At 42.5% G+C, this 10,225-nt stretch overlaps 1 long non-coding RNA gene and 1 pseudogene across 1 annotated transcript; both read right to left on the bottom strand.

The window, feature by feature from the left end:
- Window positions 1-1,152: 1,152 nt before the first annotated feature.
- LOC119361842 lies at window positions 1,153-4,765 on the bottom strand. The gene is made up of 3 exons (XR_005173004.1): window positions 4,361-4,765; window positions 2,146-2,269; window positions 1,153-1,519 (listed from the first exon to the last, which is right to left on the bottom strand). It is a non-coding gene; the product is annotated as an uncharacterized LOC119361842 (long non-coding RNA).
- A 127-nt stretch (window positions 4,766-4,892) lies between these two features.
- Window positions 4,893-10,225, bottom strand: part of LOC119350810 — a 20,388-nt pseudogene continuing 15,055 nt past the window's right edge.

The following is a 10,225-nucleotide window of genomic DNA, read 5'->3' as shown; positions in this document are numbered from 1 at the left end:
GAACCGGCGTCGGCCTACAATGGCGCTGCTGCTGTGCCAGCGCTTCGTTTGCACCTCACTACCGGCCAAGGGAGACCATCATGCTCCATGGGTCCGCCATCCCTCGCCTCCTCTCATCTGCTCGCCGTCGCCCAAGCCTTAAGTCGTACGCGGATGGATGACCCTTTCTGGTATATATAGAGATGGTCTTAGAAGAAAGCATGGTGGAGATAAGAACAAGGAGGCCGCGGTGCTGCTGATCGGTGAGGTGACGCAAGATTGGATGTCCTGTGGGCATCCCTAGGGCACTTAATGATACGATGATTACGATCCGCTTTGTTGCGTTTTCAGGAAAGGCAATTATTACGCGGCTAGAGGACCCATGCATGCGGATGAGTAAGCTGGCACGTGACAGATGAATGGATGGAGGGAAAGCTTTGTATTTGAAAATGAAGCTTTGTTCCAAATGATAATTATCAAGAAACAGAACTAGTAAAATATGTCGATTTAGAGGGCAATACTAAAACATTTAGAGGACAGTACTAAAACAGACATTACAGATCTAAGAAACCTGATCCTCAAAAAGAAAAGATCTAAGAAACCAGAAATGAGCCGGTCTAACTAAACTGTAGCACCTCAAACACATCTCGTGTAGTTGAGAGCCTCCAAGTGCATGCATATGGCTGCCATGCCATGTCCAACCAAAATGTAAACATTCAAAGGGTCCTAAGTCCACATTTTTGGAATATTCAGACCAACATTCTCATGCCACTCACTTGTCATCTTGTTTGATCTCTCCCGTTGCTGCTCTGTCATTTCATTTTCCTTCAAATTGTAATAAAAAAGAAAGGCACTAGAGCCTATATTCATTTCCAATCAAATACAAGCATTGCGCACTACAATTATCAGTAACTATGAAACATGAGTTTCTGTTTACAAATCATGGTCAATCCAATGTATGTCGAGGCACATCATTTTAGATACAAATGGGGCCTGTAGATAAACCTAGATTACATCTCCTCACAACTGACACTGATCTAGACTGATTCCAATGGTGCATACAAGTAGACACCAGCTACATGCATGTTGATTCTGAAATTCATGAGCGACAAAACATTATGCACATTCAGTTTGAAATGTTGCTCATCCTGATTGAACAACTTGAAGGCACATTTGATAAATTTGCAGTGGCAAGTTTCAATCCCTCAGGAGTTTATTGCTTTAAGTAGTGACTGGGAACAACATGAACAAGATGACAGACATCAATATTCAACACTTGAGCTCACTTCCACAGCTACCATCCAACAAAGCCATGAAACCAAGAAACCAAAGCCATTTTATCTTGTGTACAAGAACAACTATCACCAGCCATTTCATTTAGTACACGTCCACAGCTACCAGCCAACAAAGAAAAACACAAGTCCGCCTCATCTTGCCTTTTTACACAATAATGCTTCCACCTCTCAGCACTTCGACACCTTGCAACTTTTGGGGGTAACGACGTCGACATCATCAATCTCTCGCTGCCGTGCATTTGCATCTGAAGCGCAACACATGCAACAAGTCAAGCAAAGTTTAACACATGACAAATCCTAGACTTTAGATAGGAAATGCGTAAGACACCAGACAGGTAAATAGTGAGTTCTTGTTTTACTCTATTGATCAATCTAGAGAGAATTTACAAGTGACAGCCATATATGCAAATTCACAGCAATACCAGACGGGTCAATACAGCCAACTAGGACCGGAAATCAAAGTCCAAAATTTCTCCATTAATTAGATGCCACAAGGGGCGGACTACTATGCCAAGCAACATTAATTCTGCTGGCAATTTCGACTTTGGAAAACAACAAAAGTTATCAACACAATAGCTAATGAACAAGCAAGAAATAAAGCACCAGCCACCTAGATTACATTCGGTAAATGGATTTTTGTTTCAGTTTGGGTGGACCAGACAAAGACAAAATGGACCTCACTATGCTAGTTTGGTTTCATAACCAGAAAATAAATACAATCATATATGAGCATAGATACCGTATTTTAGCTCATAGTACTTTGGTTCAGAAATGAACTTCATAACACAAGAATTATATTGTATATCCACTAAAAAAATATAAACAAAAATTGGAGGAAGAACTTCATAGTCGAGAAGAGCAGAGCCAAGACCTTATGTGGGGAGTCGAGGTCAAGGTCCCCGGACTCGACGATTACCTCGTCGTGCTCGTTGGCTTGGGCTTGGGGTCCCGGTCATCCTCCTCGTCCATGGAGCATGGCTCCAGCTGCCCAAAATCTGCAATCAAGTGGGAAAAAGAAAGAAAGAAAATCACATGAAGATTATAAGCAACAAAACAAGAACAGCCTAATTTTTCCCTGTCCACGGTGTTCCACGGAATTTACCAAGCCAAATGTAACATGAAAAGATGCCGGGTAATTAACTTGGCAAGAACAGAGGCTTGTTTATCTTTCTAGAACAAAGCCAGAGGAAAATTCACTGGTTTAATAACTAGGTAACATACAACCACTAGAGTATTATTTACCAAGCCAAGTGAGTCCAGCAAAGCCACCTAAGTAGCCATGGCAGGAATAACCAAGAGTTATATGGCGTATACATACTCTTGTTGCTGACAGCAACAAGCTTTTGATGGATGTTCGTGTTTGCATCATCAGCTCCACACAGACCATCGAACCCTGGAATTTCATCCGAGCCAAAAATAAAATCCTACATGCAAACCTACTGGAAGCAATTCTGAACCCAACTCAAACTCATGGCAGACTTTAAAGTTTCAAAGCTGCAAGAAGCTATGTTGCACCGATACGGCGACACCGATACGATGATACGAGTACGGCGATACGGGATACGGCAATCTGTAGAAACAGCAATATGCGACATGGCAAGTATATATATAAATAATTATAAAATGACATGTAATAAAAGCCAACATAATAAAATGTGTGAGATGAGATCAAAATGTTGCCATGGAACTCCCTATAATGCCATGTTGTACTTCTATCTCCTTCCCTAGCAATAGACAGCAGCAACAACATCAGCAAGTAATAATTTTATCCCACAAACATCAACAAGCAGCAACACAGCAAGCACACCCCACATGGAAGCCAGCAAGCAGCCAAACATACATCAGATCCAAATTAGTATAGTACTACTACTACCTAATGAGAGAGTCTGCTACTACGGTCTATGGAAGCCAGCAAGCAGCCAAGCATGCATCAAGATCAAGCACACATCAGTACATCACTAGGGGCTCGGGGTAATTGATGTTTACCTTGTGAGTTGCGACGGCGGTGGAGAAGAGCAGAAGATTCAAGCGGAGAGGCGATTCCAGCCGGTGGGGGCGAGTTGAGGCAGCAGCGAGGCAATTCCAGGCGGCGCCGGTGAGCCCCTCCAGGCGGCGAGTGACTCCAGTCTGCGGCTGCGGCCGGCGGGGAGGCTTGTCCAGCGGCGGCGGCTCCCTCGTGCAAGTTCCTGTCGTGCGAACAAAACAAAAGAGAGGGAGCCCAGATGCTAGGGTTAGCCATGGGTCTTCCAGTGGGCTGCCGTGTCGCTCCCGTATCGTAGACGATGCACAGGACGTATCAACGTTTTTTCTTTTCTTTTTAAATCGGAAAATAGGATACTTCGCCGGTACCTGTATCCTAGCCGTATCGTGCGTATCGCCGTATCTGGAACGTTTAGTACGCCGATACTCCAGTTTCTGGCGTATCGGTGCTTCGTAGGCAAAAAGACAAGTAAAGTGGAGAAAAAGAAATGGATAGCTTAAACAGGCATGTAGTAGCACAAACGAGCTTAGGAAGGTACAAATTTGTGAATAAAAATTTGGGTTCTGCACCTAGCACCAACTGCAAAAGGAAGTAGTTCAAAATGCTAACCCAAGACATATTAACCAATGTCAAATATTCAGTCGCATAGATAGAAATAAAACATTGAACTAAACAGAGGAAAGCAATATTGTTTCAAACATAAAAAATTCTAATACTGAAATTCTTTCCCTTGTGTGGTATACAACTAGTACCATGTGGTTTTAGGAAAAGCAAATCTGTATTACGTATAACAACCACAAAAAAATTGCAGTCTTGCACTGGAAGCTATGCAATTGCTAGCGCTAGACATGGGACATGATTGGGCATGGCGTACCGTTAGTGCTGCTGCTAGAGTTAGGGTCGGGCATGAATACATAATCAGGAATATACTAGACAGAGCAGAAGAAAAAATTGTGCGGATAATCAGACAAGAGCTCATCTCATCTTTTCAAATCTTATACTAGACACACAAATTGGTGTATTAAGAAACATCTCCAGGTAATTGATGAGAGGGACATGCAGAACATGCAAGAGTGAGAGAGATAGAGCAGAGAGGAAATGATACCTTGACGAGCTACATGGTGTCGGAACTTGGGTCGAAGCAGCAGCCGGAGAGCGTCGTACAGGGCAGAGGCACCACAAGGAGCAGCTTCCCGGGAAGGGGCACACGGAGCAGTGTCCCTGGAAGAGGCACACAGAGCAGCGTCCCAGGAAGAGGCACACGGCTGTCTGTTGAAACAAAAAAAACGCACTAGTAACGTGTGATAAATTTTCAGAACCAATGACTCTGCTTAGATCTATTAAATCATCGCTATTGAAGATAACCTACTTACAAGAGGGTCTGTGTGACACTGCTTATTCTGTTTAATGATATAAATGAAATTTTTGAGATATGCTAATACATTCAATTATAAAAACGACAACAAGCCAAAGAACTCAAGATTCAGGTTTGCAAATCCATATGTAACATACTATGCACCTAAAATTTGATTCGACATGCACCTCTTGGCACGTGAATAAAGGTTTATCTTGTATGCTCTTCAGGTCCGTGCATGACAATCAGTTTTTCTAAATTAAATCTGCTTCTGTTTCTGCAAAAATCAAAGAAACCTAAAGTTCTTATGACAATATAGAATAGAAGTGCTTGCTTCTTGGATCATTCCTCTATTTCTTTTCTCATGCCTGCGGAAAAAATGACACAGTAATTATTCCAAGAAACTGACGGCAGGGATAGAATTCCCGAAAATATTCCAGATCCCCTTCATCTACAGCTTATGCACCTTATACACTCGAGTTAACATTGCAGTAGAGTTTTTATCAGATGGTATGGCCTGTGATAGGTTTGACAGTACTTCTTGCTCATTTGATCGTGTAACTTGTAACTACTTCAGTTATGGCAATTCCATAAAGAATGGAAGCAACCTGTCTTAAGCTATTCTCCACAGTACCAATGTTTTCCTTTTCGCTTTTCAGCTGGTACGTAGAACAAAAGATTTAGCACAAGGAGTCGGGACACAACTATAAATTGTGGAAAAATTCCGTGCTGGAAGTCTATCCACCGGCGGCGGTAAAAATAAAGGCTTGTGTTGGATTTTGGTTAATACAAATCCTAGACACCAAGTCTTGTTGGAAGTCATGTGTCCGACGGAATATGAGGCAGTTGCTGCAACTTGTGGAATTCAAAGCCTGTACAGCCAAGCAGCATCTTGACCACACAAATTGAAGCAAAAATCCAAGCTCGAGTGGGTTACTGGCGCTTTCTGTATGTTTGCCTGCCGGCATATGTGTTGATTGCAGTGTAGCATCCGACACGCCAATACTCCCAGGTATGCCCTTTTGTAATCTATGAGTAATCTAAAGGGTGTATTACTATTGCTTCCTTACTTCAGAGAATAATCAGAAGAACTCAACTATTACTATGGCTTTTCTTTTTGACATGCTCAACATTGTCTGCACGGGAGCTGCATTCCCGGCACTGCAGCAATCTTGTCCTTCGTCCGGGTGCTTCGGCTGGGAGCAGCAGTGCCTCAGTCCTCAACATCGTCTGAACGAACTCTTAAAATCAAGGTCCCTGCGAATGAGGCTTGTGGTGAAGAAGACTGTCGGTTGCTCCAAGATTCGTGCAAGACATGTATCTGCATGATTCGAGTCCTTCACCATCAGTATTTCTTGTTTATTTGGTCATGTAACTTGTATGGCAATTCCGCTAAAGAAATTGAAGCAGCTTGTCTTTAGCTGTTCTCTACAGTACTAATGTTTCCCTTATTGGCTTTTAGGAACCATGACTTGTGGTGCAACGCAACGATTAAACGTGGGATTCTACCGATGGTAAAACAAAAGTTTCAGTGTCTTAAGCTGCTACTGGATGACTATCCTTCAGTGTTGCCATCTCTGCCTGCTGGAAGTTCCAAGCTCTTTGTTGGGACGCTGGCACATCCCTTTGGCAACTGCTGCTGGGCGCCGGTTTTCCTTGTTCAGTGTCTGCCATCTCTTCCTCTATTTTCTCTCCTCATTCCTATGGAAAAATGACACAGGACTTATTCCTAGAAAGCAATACCCACGGCGTACGCCTGCTCATATATTTCCCAATTCTCCTCCATCAACAACTCATGCACTGAACGACTTGAGTTAACAATGCAGTAGAGTTTTTCTTTGATGGTATCCTTCCTTGTTTATTTGATCATGTAAAACTGCTTCATTATATATGTCTTAAGCTATTCTCTAAAAGGTTTCCCTTTTCTCTTCTCAGCTGGTACATAGACCAAGTATAGATAAGGACTCATGACGGGTGGCGCAATGCAATGCAACTACAAATCGCGGGAAAATTCCATGCTTGAATTCTATCCACCGGCTGTGGTAGAAATAAAGGTTTCAGTGTTGAATTCTGTTTAACACAAATGCTGGACCGTAAGTCTTGTTGGAAGTCGTGTGTCCGAATGTGAGGCCATGGCTGCAACTTCTTGAACTCAAAGCCTGTGCAGCCAAGCAGCATCTTGACCACACAAAGTGAAGAAAATACAAACTCAAGTGGGTTACTGGCGCTTTTTGTACGTCTACCAGCCCGACTATGTGTTGGTTGCCGTGTAACATCTGACACACCAAAATTTTCTTCTTCAGTGTCGCCATCTATTCCTGTTTTCTCCTGTGGAAAAAATGACAGATTAATTTACTCCTTGAATTTTTTCCTAGACAGTGATGCAAACTCTGTAGCTCATGGGCTTTTGTAACAATGTAATTTGTGTGTTTGGCTGCATCTTGTGAAATTCAAGGCATCTAGAAGCAAGCAGCATCTTGGCCACACCCCACACAAGCTGAAGAAAAATTGCAACCTCCTGTACATCTGCCAGATTGCTAATGTAAATAAATAAACTAGTCTTCCTTTTTTAGCAAGGGAAAGGCGCATGTTTCATTTTAGCTCAAGTATAAAAACACAAATTAAATAGCCAGCAAAGCAAAGTTGGCATCTTGATGAGCTACAAATACAAGGCAAATGCTGTTCCTACTAGCTGAACTGATGCAACGAGTTGTCAACATATATACTCTTGATAGGTAAAAAGAGATGCGACCCCCTAAAAAAGTTAAGAAATGTTTTTGAGTGTTGGATGTCCAGAGCAAAGACATGATGTGATGGATATGTTATATGCTTTCAGTAGTCACTCAAGTTTCAGTTGTTCCTCAACTTCAGGTCATTTTGGAATCTAAACATCCACAATTATGCTACTACCTCTGTACACTAATACAAGACGTTTTTGCAGTTCAATTTGAACTTCAAAAACGTCTTACATTAGTTTACAGAGGGAGTAGTAACTAGCACTATTCTTTTGAGAAGCAATCAAAGACACCCTCCAATGGAGTCAATATCAACAAAACAAGCATCAAAACTTGACTTATTACTACATTTATCCATACTAAAATTGGCACATGAACATAGCAGGCAGATATATGTCTTCTAAATCACTTACGCAATGAGAAAAGGGTTTATGACATTTGCTTAAATAATATAAATAACACCAAAAGGTCATATGGTGCCTCCACAGCAGAAACAGGGAATCTTGTGGCCTACTTATGCCGGTTTCGCTACAGAGGGTAGAAATTAAGCAACCAGAATTACGGTTGATAATAATACACAAGTGGTGCCTACTATTAAAGTTTCATTAATTAGTTGTCATCTGGAATTCATCATTATAGACTGTCATAAAGGAAAATCATTGCCGTAAAGGTAGAGGGCAACAAAAAGTTCAGAGAGGTGAATCTGGGTCGGATGATCCACACTGAACAACTTAATGGATTTAGCAGCAAATTCATACTGGAAATTTTGGAGACCACTTCATCAATAGGCGCCAAGACCAATTTTCTTCATAAAGAAATCTGAATAGTCACTGTAGTGAACTGACTTGGCAACACCCTGCACAGCTTGCAGAGATACCTCACCACAATACTCAACAACCAAAGACTCTAACTTATGTGCACGTCCCAGTTCAGCCACTCCCACATCAGTAACGTTATGACACGACCGAAGTGTGAGATTACTCAAGCATGGGGTGTGCGCAATGAAGCACATCCCAGCATCAGTTACTGCATGACACAATATAAGCTCGAGTGTCTCCAGATGTGGTGAGGATGAGAGGGCCTTCATCCCCTCGTCATCAAAGAAGTTGGCGGTGTTTAGCACGAGAACACGAATCGGGCAGGACTGAATGAGCACCAGAAAACCCTCTTGTGTGAATCCTATTTCTGATGGCCAGTCACGGGAACATCCTATAAAGCTGAGGTCTACCATCTGAAGCATATGACAGTTTCAGGCTAGAGCGTAAAGTCTGTTATCAGTAAATGACGTCCTCGTCTCACAATAGCTGACATCACTAGAGTAGCGCTGCAGGTTGAGCCAAAGTGAGATGCTTTTAAGGTTGCTGCAGCTCCGAGATAATGCAATAATGTCATTGTCATTTAGGGCACGAACATACTCAAGGCAAGACGAAGACCTACTTCTGGCCAAGTTTTAATATGAGCCAACCTTAAATCCTTCAAACTCTCACAGCAGAAACCATATCTATCCGTACTGTGAGCATGGTACGAGGAGTCATAGACCACATCACCTAGAAGACGATCACATCTTTCTCTTTTACTCTCAAACTCAAACTTCTAGAGCTTCATCCATCCAGAACCAAACTTTAGGAAGTCATGATGATTGATTCCTTGGCAATTCTTCACTACAAGCTCTTCCAACGATCCATCCCTACCAAGGTATTCCAGCCACTCTACAGTGTTGATTTTCTCGCAATCAATAAGGTGGAGAGCAGATAGACTTCCGCAACCAACTGCAACCGAGAAAAGCCCAACTGACGTTATTTTTGGTGCGGAGTTGAGCCTGAGAGACACCAGTGTCTTGCAATAAGCTAAACAAGCAAGCCCAGAGTCATCGATGCATGAGCAGAAGCTTAAGGTTAGGTCAATCAGTGAGGAACAGTGAGATGAAAACACAGAAAGGCCTTTGTTGTCCAACTGCTTTCCATGTCCAGGTATCCAACCAGAGTAATCGATTTCCACTTTCCGCAGATTTGGGAAGCGGGCGCACAATGATGTCAGTGCTTCTGTAGCAGTGCAAAGATGGGAACCAACACGGATAGCACCCCTCTGATTCCCCTCTACCTTATAGAGCTGCTTTGACACAAGGGAAAGAGAATTCAGATCACTTGTCGTGGTGATCCTCTTGAGAATCTCTGTCGTAGGTCCTCCATCGAACAAATTCAATTCAGCTGTAGCAATCAGGTAATATATTGTCACATCCCTGGTCCTGTTATGCACTAGGCTAGACCTCATGTGAGCATCATGTTTTAATTCAAATGAAATTTGAATTGAGGGATTTTCAAAGCCCCAGAAACCTTCTAAAAATGATCAACATTAAAATCTTCTCAAAGAAGTCCAAAAAAATGTTCCTCTTAGTCTCTGAAAATATTGCAAAGAGGTAAAACTCAAAACAATATTTTTGGTATCTCAGAGTTAATTATTTTGGGCCTTTGAATTAAATAATAACTATTTGCATTGGATATATATTTCTTAATTAATTAATATATGTCCAATAATTCTGATCTTTGATGAAGGGCTTTGGAATAATCCTACTAGTCCCTACCATAATTATCAGAAGCAATAAAAATGATTTAGTGTCTAAAACTAAATCAAAACAAACTACAGAAAATAGAAAACAGAATTAAATAGAAATAAAAGAGAGAGAGAGAAGGAACTTACCTGACGCTTACCCGAGGCCCACTCACCTGGTGGCCCAGCAGAACCGGCCCAGCCCACCGCCGCCTCCCTCCCCTGTCGTCTTCCTCCCTGCCAGGAGGACGGGCACGCGCCCGGCGCGCGCGGCCACGCGCCCCGGCCACCTCCTCCCTGCCTGGCTGCCTCCTCCTCCCCCTGGACGTCTCCC

Source organism: Triticum dicoccoides, chromosome 1A, assembly GCF_002162155.2.
Source record: "Triticum dicoccoides isolate Atlit2015 ecotype Zavitan chromosome 1A, WEW_v2.0, whole genome shotgun sequence".
In the NCBI taxonomy this organism is placed as follows: Eukaryota; Viridiplantae; Streptophyta; class Magnoliopsida; order Poales; family Poaceae; genus Triticum; species Triticum dicoccoides.
The sequence above is the reverse complement of the archived record's forward strand: the minus strand, read 5'-3'. Positions and strand labels throughout refer to the sequence as shown.